Genomic DNA, 24,417 nt, shown 5'->3' on the forward strand with positions numbered 1-24,417 from the left:
AGCCTCATTGTGTTCAACTTGGCCACAGCCTGCTGCCTTTGCCCGCTGAGGATTTTTGACATCTATTCCAGCAACTGAGTCAGAAGGTAAAAGTTTCATCCAGAATTAACCTGGTTTTAGTATCTGACCCATGCTCCATAGTTGTCAGTCTTAAATTGCCCCTAGGTACCACTCAAGTGCAACTAGATTGGCATATAATGTTTTTGGTGCTACTTTTATTTAAAACTTTATTAAAGCATATCTCCGGTTCCCCTAATTGGAATTTTGTAATTTAGTGTCATTTTCTTAATTAAATTACTCTCTATGGTTATGTTTATGTTGAGGAATTTCTTAAGCGCATGGCTGCCATAAGGCTTCCCAGTACTGAATGAGAATTGCTGATAGAAAAAGAGGTGAATTACCTGATTCGGGAACTATTGGGGGAACAGCCAGGCTTTGAGCTTTTTTCGAAAGCTATGCTCCTGTCCCAGAAGTCTCAACTCAAAGGGCATGGAGTTCTAGAGCTTCAGGACTAGGTTTGAAAATGATCTACCTTCCCAAATGTTCCTCTTAATTCTTGAGGGTCTTAGGAGATGGTCATGCTAGTCTTAGATTCTAGTTGGTACATAATGGGAGATTAGCCCTCTGAATTTAAGAAGGCTCCTGCCATTTATTGTTTTGTGGGCAAGGCAAAGTGATTTAAACTTGATCCTTGCATCAATGGGCAACCAATGCAGCAATTTCATGGCCTCCTTCACTGGTTATCCACAAAAATGGGCTGCCCCTAACATGGGTTCCTACAGTTTCCTGTAAAGTAACCTTGAGATGCAGCATCAGTGGGGGCATCTCATATAAAATTACGGACTGGCCTCACACACCGCCCGGTGTCATGCTTCATCATCGGCTCTCCTTGCCCTCTAAAAACTAGGTTTGATAGAGGGCGGGCATACACCTGGAGACAGGGATGCACTTCTAAAGCTAAGTGATTTACTACAGTGATCTAATAAGCAACTAGAGTGCTAACATTCTGAATTTATGGCAAATGTGTGACACATCTGAATGCCTTCTTGATTGAACCAAAGTAAAAAACTGAAAGTATTTCCTACTAAGGAGACTGTAGTAAATGAGGAAATTAGGAAACATCATAACAAATACGTCTCCCAAGATGGCCACCAGAGACAAAAGAGCCCAAATGTAGCTCAAAAATCACCCAGATGTAGCCCAAGTATAGCCCAATGACAGAAGTGTGCAAAACACTTATTTTTTGTGTATTTGCAGTTTTATATAGTGCAGACTTGTCAGGTATTGGAGTGCTTTACATGAGCAATGGTTACATCACACAAGATCAAATTCATTTTGGTTGTAGACATGGGGAGATTAAGTGATTTGACCAGAATCACAGAATGCTGAGTTGAAGCAGAAACTCCAACCTGGTTCCCCAGTTGCAAAGTCTGCAGCTCTGGAAGTAACACCACATCCTCTCCCCTAGGTGCAAAATGTAATCAAGTGGTCAACTGGATAAAAAAACATAAAGATTACAAATAATTTAAAAGTTCTTTGTCGCTATTTGAAAACTCAGAAAATATGTCCTCATTTTAGTTTTTTAGAGCACTAACCATAATTTTGATGCAAATAAGACCCTCTCATATATGTAATTTCTAAAGGAAATACTCTAGGTATTACAGTTTTGATTACATCAAGATGACGTCAGGCGTTCCACACTTTTGTAATAAATATAGAATGTTATCAATCTAGTTGTTTATTGGGATACTGTTGCGAGGCAGAGACCAGGGGCACGGACTCTGAAAATTGAAGGCAGGTAGGAGAGTGCAGATGCAACAATTTGACCACACTGGGCAGGCAGGAAGGGCAGTGGTAGCACAACAGACTATGGAGGGCAGTGGAAAGGGGGGCAGGGGCAACAGACCAACAATACAGGACTGGCAAGAGAGGCTGTGACAATATAATAGACCATTGTGGGCAGAAGGAAGAGGCAGTGGTAGTACAACCATACATGCCAACAGACCCGTTTCAGCCAGGAAACGTCCAATGTTTTTAAGCTCAAATGGTCTTTATTTGATCTGTCTCCTGTCTACAATCTCCTCTTTTTCAATGTAACTCAAAGGGGAAAATCAATACCCCAGTTTTTTTTCAAAATCTCCCTCTTACCAAGTTCAAAATGTTCGCAAGTATGGTACATTGGATCATGGTAGGCAGGAGGAGTTGGGGTAGGGACATGGACTCGGATAACAGAGGACAGGAGGGACATGGTGAGGTGCACCAAACTGACCCTACAGGGCAGGCATCAGGGTTTGCAGCAGCACAATACACCACACAGCGCATGCGGGACGGGAGTGCAGCACAATAATCCATAGAAAGCAATAGGGAGGGGACAGGACCATGCGCATGGACAACAGAGAACAGAGGGGAAAGAGGCAATGGTAGCTAGCTGACCATAATGGACAGACAGGAGAGAAAGCTGCAGCATAACAGACCATAAAGGGCAGGAGGGACGGATCAGGGGCATTACAATGGAACAGACAAGCCAGGAGGGAGGGAATAGGGGTCTGCACATGTAAACAGAGGGCTGGGGGCAATGGGGCAGGGCAGGAGCAGCAAGATGACCATGGAGGTCAGGCAGGATGGGGACTAGAAACAAGATACACCATGGAGAGCAACAATGAGACTATGATGGCATACACACAGACCATGGAGGGAAGGTGGGAGGGGGTCAGGGGCAGCTAGCTGACCACACAGGGAAGGTGGGAGGGGCCATGGCAGCACAGAAGACCATGCATGGCAAGCGGGAGGGTTAGTGGCAGCACAATGGCTCTGATGGGCAAGAAGGAGGGTGCAGGGGCATGCACAAAGGACCATGGAGGATAGAAGGAAGGGTCAGGACCTGGGCACAGACAAGAGAGTTCAGGGGAAGGGGCCTCACAACAGACCGCGTGGGGCAGGCAGGAGGAGCAGTTGCAGCACAACAGATCAGGGAGGGCAGAAGGGTGTGGCAGTAAAATGGACCATGGAGGACAGGAGGAAGGGGATAGGGGCATGGCATGTGGACAGGCAGGGTGGAGGTGGCAGGGACAGGTTACAGTCATCTGACAATGCTAGGCAGGTGGGAGGGGAGTGGCAACTCAACAGAACACTCAGAGTAGATAGGAGTGGCAGGTTCATGGAACATGGTGGGCAAAAAGGATGGAGCAGGGGCATGCACAAAGAGGGCAGGGTGAAGGAGAATAGGGGCAGCAAGCTGAGCACAGAGGCTAAGCAGGAGGTCAATGATGGGCCATAGAATTGGACAATGGAGGGCAGGAGGAGTGGACTGGTACATCATGCTAAATGGAGGGCAGTGGCAGCACATCAGACCATGCATGGCAGGAGGGAGGAGGCTAGTCCGTGGATTCAGACAACAGAGGATAGGGAGGAGGTGGATGGGACAGCAAGCTAACTGTTCAGAGAAGGTGGGTATTAGGAACTTTATTGTTTTTAAAATGTGTGTCTGTGCAAACTACTTAAAATATGAACAAGTATGCAGCATAATCTCACTTTTATTCAGGAAGAAGAGGACGTTTGTGACTGTGACTCCGGGCTCACTTGGCAGAAACACCCCCTAACCCTCCACCTGTGGGGGTAATAGAGAAACCTCCCTCCCTGGGCAGATCACGCCCAATTTCGCTCCTTACACCGGCTATAGTACCTGCAGTAAAAGCATCAAGTCGGAACCAGGTGCAACAACTGGCTTCATTGTCCTTTCCCCCTGGAAGACAAAGGAATAGATATCAACTCCGCTCACAGGAGTTGAACGCAGGTGCAGGTGGAGAGTTGGATTTGGTCGACAGAGAAAGGCCCATGCCATTAACCCCCTGCAAAGGAGGAAAAAAAGTAGGAAGCATAAAAAAAGCAAAGGTGCCGAAACCTGCGCAACTGCCTCTTAAGAGAAATTCGCCCTCACTTAAAACTTATTTCAGAATAATGGAGCAGGCTGCCGGTCACAACAAACAAGCGGAGTCCGATCCTACTCCACAAGGAAAACAGAGTGCGGAGACTTCAGCAATCCCCCTTGAGAATCAGTCAGTCAGTCAGTCAAAATTACTTTATTCGGTTTCATAACAAAAACCATAAAAGCATATAAATATATACAATATAAATAACATTTAACATTAAACACTACAAATGAATTAAAAAGGCATACAAGGTACTGGTTACAATTCATGAATTATCCTAATAATGATTGTGTCCAAGAAATTTTCTTCCTTAATCTCATTGAGATTGCTAGAAATTTGGCTATATTAAAGATCTCCCACGTTGATCCCAGCAATTGTAAATATAAAAGGGCAGGTTTAACTTGCCTAAAACCTTTCTCCTTAATAAGGGGGATAATATGTTTTTTACGAATGGGCGACAAGTGTTTACAAAAGAAGATAAAGTGCACTGTATCTTTAAGGGAAAAACCGTCACAAGAACAGATTCCCAAGTCCTTCTCCCTTGACCAACCTGGGGAATCGGTGAGCAAAAGATGAAATTTATTCAGTCTGAACCTGGTAAGTAAAAAACGATGATGCATGTTGTTAACAATGACCAGGTAGGGTTCAATACTGTTTGAGGTGATTAATAACTGATGAGCCCTGACTGAAGGTTTAAGTAGCTCCTTATCTTCTCTTTCTAAAGTTATCCGTTTTTTATGTTCAACTTTCACCCATTTTAAATCCCCCTTCGTTAGACTGCCAGGTACATCAAATAGTTCTGGACGACCTAATTCTCTGGATAAATTCTTAACATAGTTTATCCAGGGAATGGAGGTGCCATACTCAAGAGATAAACAATCCTTTAAAATCGCGTGGTTTAATTCCAAATCTGGGTTTAGCCAGGTTGTAATCCATTTTAACATGGGAGCTAGAGCAATACGGTCCACAAGGTAATCTAACCCGCATTCCTGATGAACAATAAAGGCAGGGGTTGACTGAGGTAGAGATAAAATAGATTTTAAAAATTTGTCCTCAGCTATTTGAAGAGTTTTTACATCTTTAATTCCCCATAAATCAGCCCCATACGTTGCTATAGAAAGACATTTAGCAACATAAATGTTCAAAATGGCCTGCATAGGCTTCACCCCCAATTTGCGGGCAAAGTCTAATACAGCTAAGGTTGACCTAACAAAACTGTTACGCTTAGCCGCTAATTGCGGAGACCAGTTAAGACTATCATCAAAGATAACCCCCAAATAGGGAAATCTGCTAACGCGGGATAAAACATGCCCTTCGCAATACAAACTCTTAGCTTTTTTTGCTTTACACCCCGTAAACATAACATGAGATTTGGAAAAATTCACGCTAAGATCAAGTGCTTTCATAAAATTAGCAAATGAGTCCAGCAAACGTTGCAGACCCACAGGAGTATGTGCTAGCAAGGCGGCATCATCGGCATATAATAATGCCGGAATGGAAAATTTGCCAGCTCTAGGAATGTCCTTGCACGATTTGGTCAAAACAGCACCTAGATCATTGATATATAAAGTAAAAAGCAGGGGGGCTAAAATACAGCCCTGTCTAACACCATTCGAAATTCCAATCCTACCAGTACAGTTGCCCAGGCGGTCATATCTAACGGTGGCGGTGAGATCCCTATGTAAATCAGCCAGAAAAAATACTATGTTTTCATCAATGCCACACTTAAGAAGCAGGTCCCATAACTTTGACCGGTTTACTCGGTCAAAGGCCGAGGACAGGTCCATGAAGGCAAGATATAATTTCCCTTTTTTGGCAATAGTGTATTTGCCTATAAGTAAATATAGGTTCAGACTTTGATCTATAGTACCTCGGCCTGCTCTGAACCCATATTGTAGGCAAGATAGGGTCTCATTATCCTCCAACCACGCAGTTAGTTTCCCCAAAACTACACGCCCTAGGACTTTGACTGCAGAATCGATAAGGGAGATAGGGCGGTAACAACTAGGATCCCCCCTGCAACCTTTTTTAAAAATAGGTATAATCACGGATTCAGACCAAGTATCCGGGATGCCTGAAACACAAATCCTATTTAAAACATTCATTAAAACCACAGACCAAGTCGCGAGGTCAGTTTTATAAAGATCAACCGGAACACCATCCGGGCCCGGGGCTTTGTTGCTTGTCATCTTTTCAATGGCCTCGACTACCTCGGTCTTGGTAACCGATAAAGTATATTGATTTACAACGGGGGAGGACGGGGACTGTGCCCCATTTCTAACCCCTTCATAGACTGACTTAAAATGGGTACACCACAAATCTTCCCCTATGCCGCAATCTAATTGGCCGTTACAAGCGTCGCTAAAATAGGGTTTATTCACCACAGACCAGAACTTTGCACTATTTCTAAGAACATCCACGGAAGCTAGTTCCTGCCAAGCCTCCTCTCTAATCTCTTGCTTTCTAGTTTTCAAGGCTTTATCATAATCTTTCCTCAACATAGCAATGATCGGCCTGTTGATAGGTTTACAACGTAAGGCAGCCTTCATCCTTCTGTTTGCCAGAGAGCAGTTACTATCAAACCATCCCAGGTCGATATTATCATTACCCTTAGCTGGGCAGCTAAGAACAGCAGAGATTTGTGAACAAATTACAGAGTAAGCCTCTAATACTTCATTATTACCGGCATCCGGGTTCAAACAAGTATTTATCTCGGAACCCACCTTCCTTTTTAAGTTAGAATGGAAGTCCTCTGGCATAATTTTGTTCCATCTAATCCTGCGATTCTGGTCAGAGGGGCGGATATTGAGTTTATCCGTCCTGCCCATAGTTTTAGTGGGGATGATAAGAGTTTCTGCGAAGCTAAGGACCACAGGGTTATGGTCACTAAAATGTGACCACATCACCTTGTAACCGTGGATCATACTACCAAGTGCAAAGCTAATAAAAATGTAGTCGATGACAGAGTGTTTACCATTCCCTTTAAAAGTGGGAATTTCCTCCGACGTCAAGGAAGGGAGTATAAGGCCGAAGTCTGCTAACAATGACTCAAGACATTCTCCCTGAACAGAGTGCTCAAAATGAGCATCGCCTTGTACAGATGAGCCTAATGGATCAAAAGTCTGACAAATGTCAGGACAGCCGTGGATATTGAAGTCACCCAAAATTATAATAAAACAGTCATTATGGTTAGCGTCTTTGTAAGCCGCCAAAAAGCGTGTTAAAGCTAAGAGATGATCCGTTGTGGTGACTCTTTCAAAAGAATTATAAAAATTTACAATTAAAAGAACGCCTCCCTTAGACAAGGAAATTTCTACAGCCAAACTGTTCCGTGAACCTGTATCTATTTGGATCTGTTGACCTGATATACTAGCGGAGATTAGAGTAACCAGCCCACCCTTTGCCCTCCCGGCATTTGAGGGTATAGCTGGAACAAAAAAACTCCTGTAGCCATCAACGAACAAAGTGTTCTCTGTATCCCAGGTTTCTTGTAAACTAATGATATGTCCTGAACCAATGAGTGCCCGCCAAGCTGGATCATCAATTTTATTTTTCAGCCCGGCTATGTTCCAACTGACCAATCTAAATAAATTGCCCAATGAACCAAAAGTAGATACGTCAAGACTATCATCTGATGGCTGCAATATATTTTCATCACTGCCAGTTGCCCCACTAACTAGGGTATTACACTCAGCCAATGTCCCTAGTCATTCGTTATCGTTTAGATTTGAGAGAGCATCAAATCTATTAGAAATAGGGACAGCATAGTTGTTAAAGCTTGTACCTCTAGAGGGGTCACACAGTGGCGGTCCAGCTTGAGAAGGAGGATAAAAAAAGCCCAAAGGAAGAACATTAACAAAATCCATCTGGATTCTCACTGACCCCGCCTGTTTCAGTATATCCTCAACCAGCCTAGGAGATCTGAAACTTATAACAATACAATCGCCTATCAGACTCTTATTTGTTCTACCCACCCAAGGAACCCTTCTGATCATCAAAAAATTGTTAGCAAGATGTTGTCCCAAAACAGTTTTTCTGGATAAGAAGTGGATGGCCTTGTTTTTAAGGGAAGTCCAATGTTCTCTTGTATCCCCTTCCAGTTTTGGGACATTAGCTAAAATAATAGTGTATGGACAGGCCTCAACGGGTAAATGCAGGGAGTCCCTCTTGTCATAGTTAGATGAAGAGCCGGGGCCACTTTCAAAATTCTGAGGGCCTGAGACCAGCGTTTGAGTTGTACTCATAGGATTTGAAACTACAGGTGGTGGGTTTACGCCAGAAACCAAGGACAAACCATGATGTACTGGTTGTTGGGGTATAGTAATTATGGTATCCAGCAGATTATTAACTGAGGCAGTAACAGAGTTAAGAGAATTAATAGCTCCGGTACTAGGACCAGGAAGAGAAACCTTAGGAGTACAATGTGACTCAATTATATTCAGCCGCTCCTCAATGCGCCTTAGGGTGACCGTTAACGGGGCAATAAATGATTTAAAGTGCTCATCGAGAATGTTTTTGAACTCTAACATAAATTTTTCGCTGTTTTTATCGGCAAAACTACCCAAAGCTGGTTTAATACTATCATTCCCTACCGCTCCCAGGTTCTTACTAACCGAGGAAGAAACCTCGGTAGTGGTTTTATTCAGACCGGGAGCGGAATTGTTAGCCTTAGAAAGTTTTGCCGGTTTTCTATTACCCTGTGGGTTGTCCTTCGCCTTCCTTTTCCCCGTGACAGTTTTACCCCCACCGGCAGTCAAATTGGACCTGATTCTTAATTGTCTGGTACGAACTACAGGAGAGGTTTGAGCAGGACTCACTAAGGTAGAAGGCGGTGTCATAATTGTAGGACTAACATTAATGCAAGAGCCATTCCTATTCTCATGTATATGCACATCATCCTCAAGAGTGTTTTTTGATAAACAAACTACAGCGGGTGATAAAGGTACAGTTAATCTAATGGGGTCCAGTGATAATCTACGTTCGACTGAAGCGATCTCTTTTACAATAGCAGATTCTGCCTGTTTTAAATAACTATCCAAGGTCCCCATACCCGCAACCCTTGAGCATGCCTTAGATGACCCTTTCGACATTCTTCCTCCGAGCTGCACAAAACACTAACCAACCGACTGGTAATCACCTGTATTATTTGCAGGAGAGAAGGAACACTCCAACAGTCACTTAACAGGAGGCAGCCCCAACCCAGCCTCTATCGGCCTCTGAGGGCCTAAGAGGGCCCGCCCTTTGCCCGGGCTTAGCCCGGCGCCGCCCGCGCGCGTCCCGCGACGCGGGAGGAGCGCCGGAGCTTTATACGCGCTCGTGCGCGTGTGCGGCGCTAGGCAGTGTGGGTAATGAGGTCCCCTGCTGCAAGGGCAGCGATGGCGGAGGCAGGAGACACACAGCAACACAGGAGCCCAGGGCGCGACAGAGCCGCCAGCAACGAGGGAGCAGTTCCGTGGGAGTCCAAACCAGCAGGTAGGCAGTTGGGCAGCGATTTTCCAGTTCGCCGATTTAAAGTTCCCGCTCTGCAAGGTGAGCGCCGGAGCTTTATACGCGCTCGTGCGCGTGTGCGGCGCTAGGCAGTGTGGGTAATGAGGTCCCCTGCTGCAAGGGCAGCGATGGCGGAGGCAGGAGACACACAGCAACACAGGAGCCCAGGGCGCGACAGAGCCGCCAGCAACGAGGGAGCAGTTCCGCGGGAGTCCAAACCAGCAGGTAGGCAGTTGGGCAGCGATTTTCCAGTTCGCCGATTTAAAGTTCCCGCTCTGCAAGGTGAGCGCCGGAGCTTTATACGCGCTCGTGCGCGTGTGCGGCGCTAGGCAGTGTGGGTAATGAGGTCCCCTGCTGCAAGGGCAGCGATGGCGGAGGCAGGAGACACACAGCAACACAGGAGCCCAGGGCGCGACAGAGCCGCCAGCAACGGGGGAGCAGTTCCGCGGGAGTCCAAACCAGCAGGTAGGCAGTTGGGCAGCGATTTTCCAGTTCGCCGATTTAAAGTTCCCGCTCTGCAAGGTGAGCGCCGGAGCTTTATACGCGCTCGTGCGCGTGTGCGGCGCTAGGCAGTGTGGGTAATGAGGTCCCCTGCTGCAAGGGCAGCGATGGCGGAGGCAGGAGACACACAGCAACACAGGAGCCCAGGGCGCGACAGAGCCGCCAGCAACGAGGGAGCAGTTCCGCGGGAGTCCAAACCAGCAGGTAGGCAGTTGGGCAGCGATTTTCCAGTTCGCCGATTTAAAGTTCCCGCTCTGCAAGGTGAGCGCCGGAGCTTTATACGCGCTCGTGCGCGTGTGCGGCGCTAGGCAGTGTGGGTAATGAGGTCCCCTGCTGCAAGGGCAGCGATGGCGGAGGCAGGAGACACACAGCAACACAGGAGCCCAGGGCGCGACAGAGCCGCCAGCAACGAGGGAGCAGTTCCGCGGGAGTCCAAACCAGCAGGTAGGCAGTTGGGCAGCGATTTTCCAGTTCGCCGATTTAAAGTTCCCGCTCTGCAAGGTGAGCGCCGGAGCTTTATACGCGCTCGTGCGCGTGTGCGGCGCTAGGCAGTGTGGGTAATGAGGTCCCCTGCTGCAAGGGCAGCGATGGCGGAGGCAGGAGACACACAGCAACACAGGAGCCCAGGGCGCGACAGAGCCGCCAGCAACGAGGGAGCAGTTCCGCGGGAGTCCAAACCAGCAGGTAGGCAGTTGGGCAGCGATTTTCCAGTTCGCCGATTTAAAGTTCCCCTTGAGAATCAATTTGCCCCATTGGCTGGTCTGTCTGGCACTAGGAGCGGGATACTGCTGGTGCAGTCTGAGGAGGTGGAGGGGGCGGTTAAAGGTCCGAGACCCCAGGATGCTCCTACATTGGTCGCAACTCAGGAAAAGCAAGGTGAGGACCTAGCTCTGGGCCTGGGTCCGGCCCGCGATCAGGGTCAGAGCCAGGGGAGCTTAAGGGAACCAGAGAGCTTAGAGACAGACAGATTGGGCTCCCTTTTTCAGTCCCTAAGGGGGGATTTGATGACTAAATTTGAGATCTCGGAGGGCAATCAAAAGGCAATTCATGACAGGTTTGATATATTGGAAGCTAAAATTGATGATGTTATCGCCCGGACCAGTAAATTGGAACTGGATGTGGTAGCCCTAAATAAATCTGCCCAGGGGAATTTAAAAGACATTGAAACTTTGAAAGTACAGAATAAATCCCTTGCTTCAGATGTGGAGAGGCTAGAAACCCAAGCCAAAAGAAACAACTTGAGAATCTTGAAAATACCTGAAGGAGCAGAGCTGGAGGACATCAAGGGGTTTGTCTGTAGTCTGTTAAGAGAAAGGGTTTTAAAAGATCGTCCAGACATCAACTTGGAGGCTGAAATTCAACGAGTACACAGAGACCCCTTTAAGTTACACGCAGATAGAAAAGCACCTAGGAAACTTCTGGTAAACTTTCAGTCTTTTAATGTCAAAGAGTTAATCTTAGGGAGAAGCCTCTCTAAAGTAGATCTTCACTATCGGGCAACCCCATATCTAATTAGATCGGATATAGGAGGTAGAACAGCTCAGAGGCAGTGGGAGTTGGGCACTAGAATGCCAGAATTAAGATCGTTTGGAGTCCAAGTACAAATGAAATTCCCAGCCCTCTTAAAGATCATGTGGAACAATAAAATGCACAATTGCACCCAGGTTACAGAAGTAGATGATCTCTTAACTTCAATGAGACAGAAGTGACATGGATTAAACTAGGTGTCAAACTCCGGAGGTAATATAGGTCACATTGGGACAAATAGGGGGGGCATGGGGTATAGAGGTTAAGTAACTAATAGGAATAGTAAAGGTGAAAGAGAATGGAGATATATACAAAAAAAAAACCCCAATCTGTCACATAGCTCCCTCGCATTTTTTTTTATGACTGGAGTAATTGGAGCAATGATAAAAACTCCCGTGGATGCACGTAGACCCAAAGGCAGTTCTCCCAGAGCACAATAGACGGTTTTCACCGTCAGGTATGTTGGGGGGGTTCCTCAGGGGGTGGGTGAGGGTGGGGTGTCGGGTGGTGGGTGAAAAAGCAAAAAAAATAGTCCTCATATATAGGAATAATTTGTCTAGGATGAGAGAAAATGCAGAGTACAGTTATGAGTAGATCGATAAGTATTAAAACACTCTCTTGGAATTTGAACGGAATGGGCGATAAAAGAAAACAGTCCAGGGTTTGTGATTTTTTAAGAAATTCAGGCGCCGACCTCATGTTAATACAAGAGACACATCTTGAGTTGAATGTCTGTATGCCTGTTTTCGAAAAATTGGGGTGGGTGCAGGAGATAGTGTGTTCCAGACAGAAAGGAGTGACCAGGGGGGTTGCGATTGTTGTTAGAGCAAATAGGGGGATAAGACTGATAAAGTCTGAAACTGACCAAACTGGTAGATGGATAGTGACAGCCCTCTCCATTTATGGTTTCCACTACACATGCGCAGTATATTATGGCCCTAATGATGATGACCCTGGTCCTCTACTGAAATTGGCAGCAGGTTTATTAGCGTCCCCAGGCCCTGTGATTTTGGGGGGAGATTTCAATCTTATTTTTGATTTTAATCTGGATAGGACATCGAAGGTTAAATATCATGCCCCTTCCAAATCACTTTCGGTCCTAGGAGCTTTGATGAAAGACTTTAATTTGCTGGATGTTTGGAGGGCCAAGTTTGGCTCTACTAGGGGGTTTACATTCTATAGCAAGAAATATAAAAATTATTCGAGAATCGACTACTTCCTAGTAGATCAACATTTGCTTACAGATATAACCTCTCTTTCCCATATTCCAGTAGGGATATCTGATCATGCGGTTGTTGAAATGGTCTTTTCATTAAGCTCTAGACCCCCAGCCATTAGATGGACACTGGAGAGGACACTGCTCTTAGAGGATCAAGTAAAGGTAGAAATAAGGAAAATAACAACTGAATTCCTAAATATTAATATTGGCTCCTCTACCATTCAGACCGTGTGGGAATCCTACAAGGCTTTTTTACGTGGCATGTTGAGTTCCCTTATGGCCCACAATAGAAACATTCTTAAAAGAAAAAAGCAGGATGAGTTGAAAGCGATTATGGAAAAAGATATGGAATTACAAGCGGCCACCGTTTCAGATAGAGAGAAGATCTCTAAACTTGAAAAGGAGCTTTTAGAATTACAACTTTCTCTTAAAGCCAGCGAAGAAAAGATTATTAGGAAAAAATGGGAAACTAGCAAGCTGAAGAATTTCGAATACGGGGAGAAATGTGGGGCCCTCCTCGCCTGGAAAGCTAGAGAGGAAAGATCCAGGAATAATATTAAAGTTTTAACTCAAAGGGAGACAGGCATATCAATTTTGGAGGATAGGGACATTAGGGAGGAAGCAAGAGGGTTTATGCATGACCTATATAAGGAAGATAAGAGTGTTGAATTAGAGAAAGTTCAATCTTGGTTAAGTCAGAAAAATCTACCCCAAATTTCAGAAGCCGATAGGAGCTATTTAGAGAGTGAGATAATGGAAGGGGAAGTAATAGCTCAACTCAAGAAAACAAAACGGGGGAAAGCGGCGGGCCCAGACGGGTTACCAAGTGAAATTTACACAGATTGCTCAGAGCAATTGGTACCTGTCCTCACTTTACTCTTTAATCATCTATTGATTTCTGGCCAGAGCATCCCCCCTTCCTGGGCTGAAGCGACGATCACTTTAATTGTAAAACCCAACAAGGACCCAAAACAAATCGAGTCCTATAGGCCCATATCTCTCTTAAATTCTGATTTGAAACTCTACTCTGGGATTCTAGCAACCAGACTTGCCAAAATTATAAAATCCATAATACATCCGGACCAAAGAGGGTTCATTCCGGGGAGGCAGCTGAATGAGTTGACCTTCCAGGCGATTGGAGCCATTGATTATGCGGAAGACAGAGGGCTCCCATTATCCTTAATTGCAATAGACGCAGCCAAGGCCTTTGACCAAGTAAACTGGAATTATCTGTGGGCCACTTTGGCTGGGTTTGGGTTCCCTTCAATTTTCATAGAGGGAATTAAATCTCTCTATCAGGGCCCTAGAGCTAAAGTACTGGTCAATAACGGCTTGTCTGACTGGTTTCAGATATCTCGTGGTACGAGACAAGGTTGCCCTCTGTCCCCTCTTTTGTTCGATATTTATTTTGAGCCTTTTGTCTGTGGTATTAGGGCTGACCATGTAATTCAACCTTTTAAGATAGCAGATTTAGAGCTAAAGGTCGCTCTTTATGCAGATGACCTTCTTTTATACACCTCCAATCATATGGAAGCCATACCCAGGCTGTTTTATTTAGCTGAAGAATTCGGAAGGTTCTCGGGGTATCAAATAAATAGAGACAAGACCGAAATAATGGGATGGAATAATACTACATCTATACAAAATGTAAAACATAGAATGAGATATTTGGGAATTCATTTAACTCAAGAACTGAAAAATATTCCAAAAATTAGCTGGCAGATAGTAGTAAAAGAAATTACAAAAACAATAACCAGATGGGGTAATCTGCCATTAAATATTTATGGATGCGTCAACCTTATTAAAATGTCCATACTTCCCAAATTAACCTTTTTGTATAATTCCATCCCCCTATCATTTCCTCAGAAAGAGATCAAGTGCCTTCAAGGTAGGATTGGCTCTTTTATTTGGGCTTGTAAATCTCCTAGGATAGCCTGGAAAAAGCTAAGGAGAGGGTTAAGGATTGGGGGTTTAGGCTTGCCAGATTTACTCATATACTGTCATGCCTTTCACTTTAAACATTTTAGACTAATGACCAATAAACTGGATTCAACCTCACAGGGCCGTCTATTTCAGGCTTTGCTTCACGACCTACCACAGGGTCAGGAGTTTTTTTTATTTAAATTTGGCGACCAGAAATTCTACAAAAAAGTCAGTTTGAAGATCCTGCAGGCTGCCCTTAGGAATTGGGTATATGTTCGGAGGGCTCTGGGAATCTCATATTACCATGCTTACGCCCCAATCTGGGATTGCCCGGGTACTCCGGAATGCCTTCAGGACCAGTTGTCCCAACCTTTAAAAACAGCAGGTGTGAGAATATGGGGAGATCTCTGGGGCAACTTGGGCCTTTTGGACTGGGATTCCTTAGCTTTACTAACTAATGTATCTTTAACAAGATTTAAGTTTTACCAACTCTCCGCCTGGTGGTCAAGACAGATGCTACAGCAACAGAGGGACCTTGAGATACTTGAATCTGTCAGCAGGGTAGGCGGGTGGAAACGTGAGGTATCATTTTGGTATAGGGCTTTATTGGGGCCAACAGAAATGTCAAACTATGAGTTTGCTAATCTCTGGGGTAATTTGATATCAGATAGTCCCGAAGCTCTAAGTAAGATCTGGATAGATTCCTTTTCTCTTTCTCAGAGCCTTATAAAACCGGCCAATCTAAGGAGAAACCATCTGTTCACGGCCTATCGGGTGTTTTGGACCCCTGCTAGATTGACCAGGGTTACACAAGTCAACTACTGTTGCCCGCGCTGTAAACTCCCGTCAGATGACGACACTCATATATTTTTGGAATGTCCAAAGATTCTAGAATATTGGCAGGAGATTTTTGACTTCCTGGGGAAGGTTTTAACAACTACCATTTTACGCTCTCCGAGGTTAGTTTTTTTTGGCTTACCACCTGGCTATAACGTTAATAATTACTCCACACAATTTATATTCTACGTGATGGTTATAGCCAGGAGAGAGATTTGTAAAGAATGGAAGTCAACGGCCCCTCCCAGGTTTACTAACTGCTTACGAAATATTATAGAAGTCAGCAAGATGGATATGGCGAGCCAAGCAGAGAATACGGATAATGTGTGGTCGGAACTGGTGGCCTGGTTGTCAACATAACGGTCCGATGATTATGCCAGAGGTTTGTTTAGATCCGGTCCTCCCCTGCCCTGAGGTATCCCATCATAGGACAGGGGAGTGGGACAAGGAAACAGCCTACCTCTGGGTGACCCCTATTGCTGTGCATTGAGTCCAGGGTGGTATCAGTAGACAGTGTGAAAGGCATATGGGGTTTCCATCTAGAGTATAGACTGGCGGTATATATGAGGACACAAAAAAAAAAAAAAAAAAGGAAGAAGAGGACGTTTGTGACTGTGACTCCGGGCTCACTTGGCAGAAACACCCCCTGACCCTCCACCCCCATCGCAAAATGTAATGCCCGTGAAAAGGGTAGGTGGACGCAGTGTTATATAGAACATAGTCCTGGGACCACGATTGAAAATAGTATATGGTATAAACTATGCACCAAAAAGTGTGATATAAGATGAACCGGGGCGTGAAATATAATACGCAATACATTGTGCGCAATGACAGATTCATTGGAGAGCGCGAGATAGCACAGGCACTAGCGTGTGCTATGCGATATGCGCCTTGGAGTGTAATATGCACAGGGCAGTGTTGTGTAACCTAACTAGTCTCTAAAGTTGTAATATAAAATATGTGCTGGGGAGTGTAACGTTGCATATGCACTGTGACAAAGATATGGATCCCAGATTGTAATATGTATGGCATAGCACTGTGCGTTATAACATAGGCATCGAGGAAGGCACTTTAGATGGGGCAATATAACCCATGTGAAGGCAAGTGTGGCATGACATATTCACGGGGTGGTGCTACAGTGCACATGGGCTAGAGAGTGTCATAGCAGCTGATGAAATACAACACAGAGGTGTGAGGCACTCGGCGGGCACTGGTGGGTGTAACACAGCATTGGGCTCAGCCAGGAGCACGCTGTGACTCTCAAGTGAGGTTCGTCTCCTTTCCAGAGAGTAAAATAAAAAGTATTACACATCCGGCGGTGGATGTGTGTTTTATTAACCGTGAGGGGAGTTTCTTGCATAGTTTGGTCGAATTTTTGTCGAATCCCCTTTGAATGGCTTGGTGTGTGTGTATATTAAATGTGCCTGTCAATAGCTACCCATGTTTGTATAAATAAACGCCAAGGGTGTCTACTTGGAGAGTACCCACAGGCAGGGGCACCGGGATTAGGCACGGTAGGGCGTCAGACACATCAGAGCTTCACTAGCGGTGTAAATACATTCCATGTGGATTCATTCTATGCATAGTCGCCTTTTAATGAATATCACGCAAATCGTCATGGTGATAGGTACATACGGTTTGTCCAGCATGTCCTAGGTGCTTCTATAAATATATATTTTTTTAAAATAATAAAAAACAAAGGCCGGCCCCGAGGAATGGGGTCCCCGGGGCCATAAGTGGCCTGAGGAGGGGGGCAACGCAGGCCCCTCCTAAAGAATTTTTTTTAAAAAGGCCATGACCCGGGGGTTGGGGTCCCCGGGGCCGATTAAGGCCTTGGGAGGGCCAAATTTATTTTTTTCAACAAAAAAAGTTAGGGTGCAGGCCCTGGGGGATGGGGTCTCCAGGGCCAGTGAATTAGAAAAAAAAGGGGGGCCACACAGCCCTCCTTCTTAAAAAAATAAAATAAATAAAAGACCGGCATCGCGCCGGAGGCCATGCCCCCTCCTTGCAGCACTCTGCAAATGCGCCCCCTGGCCAGTTGAAAGTTGGGGAATTAATTCCCCTTCAATACTGAGGGTCCCTGAGGGCCAACTAGCCCAACAGGTATCTCCAGTATGCGCCAGGGAGCTGCGTTGCAGACAGGTGTTCTGAGGCCACGCCCCTTTTTTCACCTCTATGCAACGCAGCTCTGTGGCACTTACTGGAGGTACCTAGTGGGCTAGTTTGACCCTAGGGACCCTTAGGGTTCAAGGGGACTTAATCTTTCAACTTAGAACGGCCACAGGGCGCGTTTACACAGTGGTGAAGGGAGGGGACGGGGCCTGAGGTGATGTGTGCAAACACGCCCTGTGGTGCATTTTAAGTTGGGGAAATAATTCCCTTTCAATCCTGAGGGACCCTGGGGGCCAACTAGCCCACCAGGTGCTTCCAGAAAGCGCCACTGCTCTGCGTTGCAGAGAGGTGGTGCAGGCTGTGCCCCTTTTTACACCTCTCTGCAATGGCGCTTACTGGACGTACCTAGTGGGCTATTTTGCCCCTAGGGATCCTCAGGATTCAAGGGGACTTAATCTCCCAACTTAAAAAATGGCCACAGGGCGTGTTTACACAGTGGGGAAGGGAGGGGACGGGGCCTGAGGTGACGTGTGCAAACACGCCCTATGGCGCGTTTTAAGTTGGGGAAATAATTCCCCTTCAATCCTGAGGGCCCCTGGGGGCTAACTAGCCCACCAGGTGCTTCCAGTAAGCGCCACTGAGCTGCGTTGCAGAGAGGTGGTCCAGGCCGGGCCACTTTTTACACCTCTCTGCAACGCAGCTCTGTGGCGCTTACTGGAGGTACCTAGTGGGCTAGTTGGACCATAGGGACCCTCAGTATTCAAATGAACTTAATCTCCCAACAAAAAACGGCCACAGGGCGTGTTTACACAGTGGTGAAGGGAGGGGATGGGGCCTGAGTTAACGTGTGCAAACAAGCCCTGTGGTGCGTTTTAAGTTGGGGAAATAATTCCCCTTCAATCCTGAGGGACCTTGGGGGCCAACTAGCCCACCAGGTGCTTTCAGTAAGCGCCACTGCGCTGCATTGCAGAGAGGTGGTCTAGGCCGTGCCCCTTTTTACATCTCTCTGCAACGCAGCTCTGTGGCGCTTACTGGAGGTACCTAGTGGTCTAGTTGGACCCTAGGGACCCTCAGGATTCAAGGGGACTTAATCTCCCAACTTAAAACAGCCACAGGGCATGTTTACACAGTGGGGAAGTGAGGGGATGGGGCCTGAGGTGACGTGTGCAAACACGCCCTGTTGCGCGTTTTAAGAGGTAGTTTTAATCCCCTGCCCTATTATATACTAGGGGTTTACAGAGGAGGTCATGCTGATCACAGGGGGACCCCAACGCACAGTGTTCCCTAGTGTATGTAGGTGTTTTTACTGTATTCTGAGTGTTTTTTAACATAGCACTGGCTCTAGGACTGGTTAGTCAGACTCAGTTACCACCAGTATCCGTCTGAAAAAGTTGAGGGTACAGGATGATTTTGCAACAAGGCTTCTTTCTGCTCTTCTGTTTGTTCTTTCTGCACGTTATCCTTCTTCCTGCACTTTTCTTCGTCTTTGAGGACTTCTGTTGCTTCTTTCTGCATTTCTTTTTTTTCTTTCTGTGCGTTTTTTCTTCTTTCTTCACATGTCCTATCTCTGTAGACATAGTTAGAAATTAGCATTTAAAAAACCTTTGAAATTCACTGAAAAAACCATAGGTTTCAGGCACGTTATAGTTAGGAATTAGCATTTAAAACACCTTAGAAATTCACTGAAAAAACCATAGGTTTCAGGGGCGTTATAGTTAGCTGGACTTTATACACTCGTACAAAACCATTGAAATTCTCACCTTTTTAGTTAGTTCAGCTAACTATAACTCGCGCGCCCACAATGCACTGCTGATGACGTCACATATTACATCCCTCATGGCATGGTCAGTGACATCACTCATGACATCACTGATGGCATCTCAAATGACATCACTGATGACATCATCCTTGCTGATAGAGTGGCAGACCTCCTCTCCCCCTAATATAACCTTTGATACACACTTTCAAAAATAGAAACTAAAATTTTCAAAACAATGGACATACCAATATCAGTTACAACAACCTATTCAGTAATTCTAAGATCCACATACACATCCACTCATTCACCAACAGTCCTATACAGTCACTCATACATGTACTCACTCATCATATGTACTCATACACCTATACATCCTGTTACACAACTCCACTCATCCATAGTTACTCACACACATAGTCACTCATGCTAATAAAGAATCAAACATCAATTTACTTGCATATACAGTTATACAAACACCACCACACTTACTTCTACAGAAACTTACACATACTTAGTCTTTTAAACAATCACTTATAGAAACACATACTTATTCATACAGGAACTCTTTCAATCTCTCACTCTCACATATACTCACTTATATACAGCAATAGTAACATATACTAGTTTAAAACATATGTACTTACTCATAAAAACACTATTGAGACAGTCATTCACTCACTAACACACCCATGCACACACTCATCCACCCATACAGTCCTGCACACATGCTGTCTTCAACACAAACAGTGAGTCACTCATTCCTGCACCTATGCACTACGTAATACCCCCCACCGAACTATACAGACACTCAGACACTCATACTGATACTCAAAAAACCAACTAATAACCTATATAAACACTCATGTAGCTACTCACCAACCCATGCAGCCACTTATACACAAAGTGAGAGACTGATACAGATAGTTACATATTTAAACATTACTCACTAAGCAATGTATTCACTAAGATACACTTAATCAGTCAGTTATACAATCAATTTTTCAAAAACAAATCATCCATTTAGACACTTATATACCCATTTATTCTTCCATCGACCTTGAGATATACATATATAAAACATATGTAATTTTTAGAAAAACACACATTCACTGGATGATGTCATCAGTGATGTCATCAGTGATGTCATTTGAGATGTCATCAGTGATGTCATGAGTGATGGCACTGACCATGTCATGAGTGATGTAATATGTGACGTCATCAGCAGTGCATTGTGGGCACGCGAGTTATAGTTAGCTGAACTAACTATAACGGGGGAATTTCAATGGTTTTGTACGAGTGAAAAGTCCAGCTAACTATAACGCCCCTGAAACCTATGTTTTTTTCAGTGAATTTCTAAGGTTTTTTTAAATGCTAATTCCTAACTATAACGTGCCTGAAACCTATGGTTTTTTCAGTGAATATATATATATATATATATATAAATATATTATCTACTGGCGGTCGCCAGTAGATAGTTATAGTTAGGACCGAGTTCCCATAGGAAATCTGAAAATTCTATTTTGAATAACTTTGGCGCCGGTTGACTTATCTTCGTGAAATTTTCAAAACTAATGGGGCGCTCCGCTCAGCTCCTACCCTGAAAGTCTCAGGGTGATTCGTCAAGCGGGGGCTGAGAAAAAAGGGGGGTCCCAAAACACGTTTTCCCCATGCATTTTGCCATAGGACCTTTAGTTGAAGGTACAGCCCGAACGGCTGAACAGAATTACATGAAATTTGGCAAAGAGGTAGTCCTCAGGTCAGGCATGTGCCTTTTGCATATATGGTGTCAATCTGTTCAGCAGTTCCTGAGAAAATTGCAGTTAAAAGTACATAAATATCTATATGCACGCACCGTGCGCGCACCGTGCACGCACCAAATGTCCGCGAGCGTAATTCTGATTGGTGGTTAGATGTCAGTCAACATTCGAATCGGTCGAAATCAGGAAGTGTCGGACGCCATTTTGTGTGTGACAGTGAAAAAGAAAGGTGAAGAACGTGAAAAGGTGGCAGGGTAGAGAGTTCCTGACCCCCTAGCCTTTGTCAGGGGGTCCCTGAAAGACCCCGAAGGGTGAAAAAAACATTTTTTTTTTTCAAAAAATCGCGGGTGGCACGCAAGGTGCGCGCACCCCCCAGCCGCCATTTTGAGTTTTAGAGGCAGAAGAGAGCTAAAAACACAAGTGGAGAACGTGAAAAGAGGGCAGGGTAGAGAGTCCCTGACCCCCTAGGACTTCCAAGGGGGACCATGAAAGACCCCTAAGGTCCCAAAAAAAAAAAAATGTTTATAAATATTGTGCCGTGCGCGCACGGCGGCAAAACATTCATAAAAAAAATAGAATCAAAAATCAAGTTTAAGTGTTTAGATGTTGGTTGGCTCTAAAAAGAGCTGTTGTGTTCATTAAGTGTTTTTAGTACCTACAAGTAAGTACCGACAAGTAAGTACCGATGCAGAGTCTAAAGTTCAAGAGGAAGACTCTGTTCCCTTCATCCGTGAAATGTACACCGTCTCCTCTATAAATGCCTTGCATTTTGTAACGCAAGTTGTTGTGGTATATAGAACCCATACCATAGTCTCTGAGGAAAGCAGAAACAGACTTATTGACGTGCTTTTTTGCTTTCTCAATCTGCGGACAATATTGGTTGGACCAGTTCCACTTTTGCCTTTGGCATATATTAGAATATACAAAGGTAGTTTGTGGAAAAAGTGACATCAATTGCACAAAGGTGTCCTTAACAAGCATTTCCAGACCTACCCCAGTTAAAGTGCCCAGGTCATTTCCACCACAGTGCACAATTATAAGGTCAGGCTGTGGGAGATGTAGAAAGGATTTCACCAAAGGTAGTAATTGGTGCCACTTTAACCCTCTCTGACCAATCCATTTAATGTCTACATTTGGCAAAGCAAGGTCTTTCACAATACCTCTTTTTTCTGCATACTTTTCACTCCAGTAGACATAGCTATGACCTACAATCCACACTGTGAACATCTTTCAAGGAGATCTGGATGCACTCAGAAGGTGTCTTTCAGTAGAATGGCAATATGAAAAGAAAGATAGTTGTAAAATGGAGGCTTACATACTCTTTTTTTAATAAAAAGAACTCATTGGCTGTTTCAGACCATTCAACACTAAAAACTAGGCTGTATGTTTACATTTTTAAAAGCATGTTTTGTATTGGTTCAGAAAAAATGTGTTCCCACAGAAGATTACTTTGGATATGCTGTTAGGTTTGAAAAGTCAAGCACTCTTGCTCTTTGGATTAGAAACATTGCGTGCTGAACTTCTGACCTCTCTGCTCACACCAGTGTTCCATGATCTGTTGCTATGGTAGCAGGCTGAAGTCATGTTGGGGGTAGGAATCATTTGGAAAGGGTTGAAATTTACAACCAATAGAAATGTGTGTTTCCATTTAAAAAAATGTGGGAAGCAATGTGATTTGAAGTTAACATGTATATGTGTGAAAAAAGAGAGGGAAATTTTGCCATTTAGTGGTTCTGGTGAGAGGAGTACAGCTCAGAGATTCTGGCTCTGATAATCTGCTGTGTGAGTGCCACATTTCTTTCTCAACTAACTACTTTTAAAGGTGAGTTATGAATTTGAGAGGGGGTGATTGTGGTGTATTTTGATATAAGTAATAGAAATGTGTTTCTTCTTTTAAAGTTGTGTTTTACATTTTATGTTTTGGAAGATATTTAACAGCCTTGAACTTGTAAGATATTATGGAGTGTGTCTTCACCATAAGTTAAGGTGTACTGGTGTCACCCATGAATATCGTTTTCTGCCTAGAATCACACCATGAGTCTGTGTGCACACAGAAATTGTTGTCAGAGATTTAATTTGTGTTGCTCTTGTTCTGTAAGACTTGCACTCGTAGGAAAGGGGCAGCTTGTATTCTTGAACTGTGATGGTTAGCATTCAGCAGAAATCACTATCTCACAGATGAGAGGCAAATGCTAACACATTTGAAAACAACAGGGTAGATTTTCCTTCCACTCCTGCAATGGGTGAGGTAGTTCCTACATGTTAAAAACTCCAATTAACCCTTACCACAGGTGATCTGACATACATCTCTGCAGTGTTCATGCAGTTGTGCAAGCGTCCATGCAGATCTCTCTTGCACCTGACAATACACAGTCTCCAGAAACCCACTGTTAGCACACAGCCAGCTGCTTCTCCTGCACTCCCATGCTTACTATTCAGCACTGTGTGGTATTTCAGATAGCAGTGTGTAACGCTAACACATTCAACATCACCAAGGCTCATTTCCTTTGCTCTAGTCTAATCACTCACCCAGGTTCCACATGCTCATGGTCTCAAGTAGCTGTTAGGACATTTGCTCTTTTCTGCCTCTCTAAACTATGAGGAAAATGTGTCAGGCTGTTACAGTAATTATCACTTGCGCTACCGCAGTAGTAAATGTGCTTTGAAATTGCCAATCAAATATCGTTTTCTGCCTCGAATCACACCATGAGTCTGTGTGCAAACAGGAATTGTTGTCAGAGATTTAATTTGTGTTGCTCTTGTTCTGTAAGACTTGCACTGGTAGGAAAGGGGCAGCTTGTTTTCTTGAACTGTGATGGTTAGCATTCAGCACAAATCACTATCTCACAGATGAGAGGCAAATGCTAACACATTTGAAAACAACAGGGTAGATTTTCCTTCCGCTCCTGCAATGGGTGAGGTAGTTCTTACATGTTCAAAACTCCAATTAACCCTTACCACAGGTGATCTTACATACATCTCTGCAGTCTTCATGCAGTTGTGCAAGCGTCCATGCAGATCTCTCTTGCACCTGACAATACACAGTCTCCAGAAACACACTCTTAGCACACAGGCATCTGCTTCTCCTGCACTCCTATGCTTACTATTCAGCACTGTGTGGCATTTCAGATAGCAGTGTGTAATGCTAACACATTCAACATCACCAACGCTCATTTCCTTTGCTCTAGTCTAATCACTCACCCAGGTTCCACATGCTCATGGTCTCAAGTAGCTGTTAGGACATGTGCTCTTTTCTGCCTCCCTAAACTATAAGGAAAATGTGTCAGGCTGTTACAGTAATTATCACTTGCTCTACCACAGTAGTAAATGTGCTTTGAAATTGCCAATCAAATATCGTTTTCTGCC

This window comes from Triturus cristatus, chromosome 5_1 (genome assembly GCF_964204655.1).
Source record: "Triturus cristatus chromosome 5_1, aTriCri1.1, whole genome shotgun sequence".
Classification (NCBI taxonomy): Eukaryota; Metazoa; Chordata; class Amphibia; order Caudata; family Salamandridae; genus Triturus; species Triturus cristatus.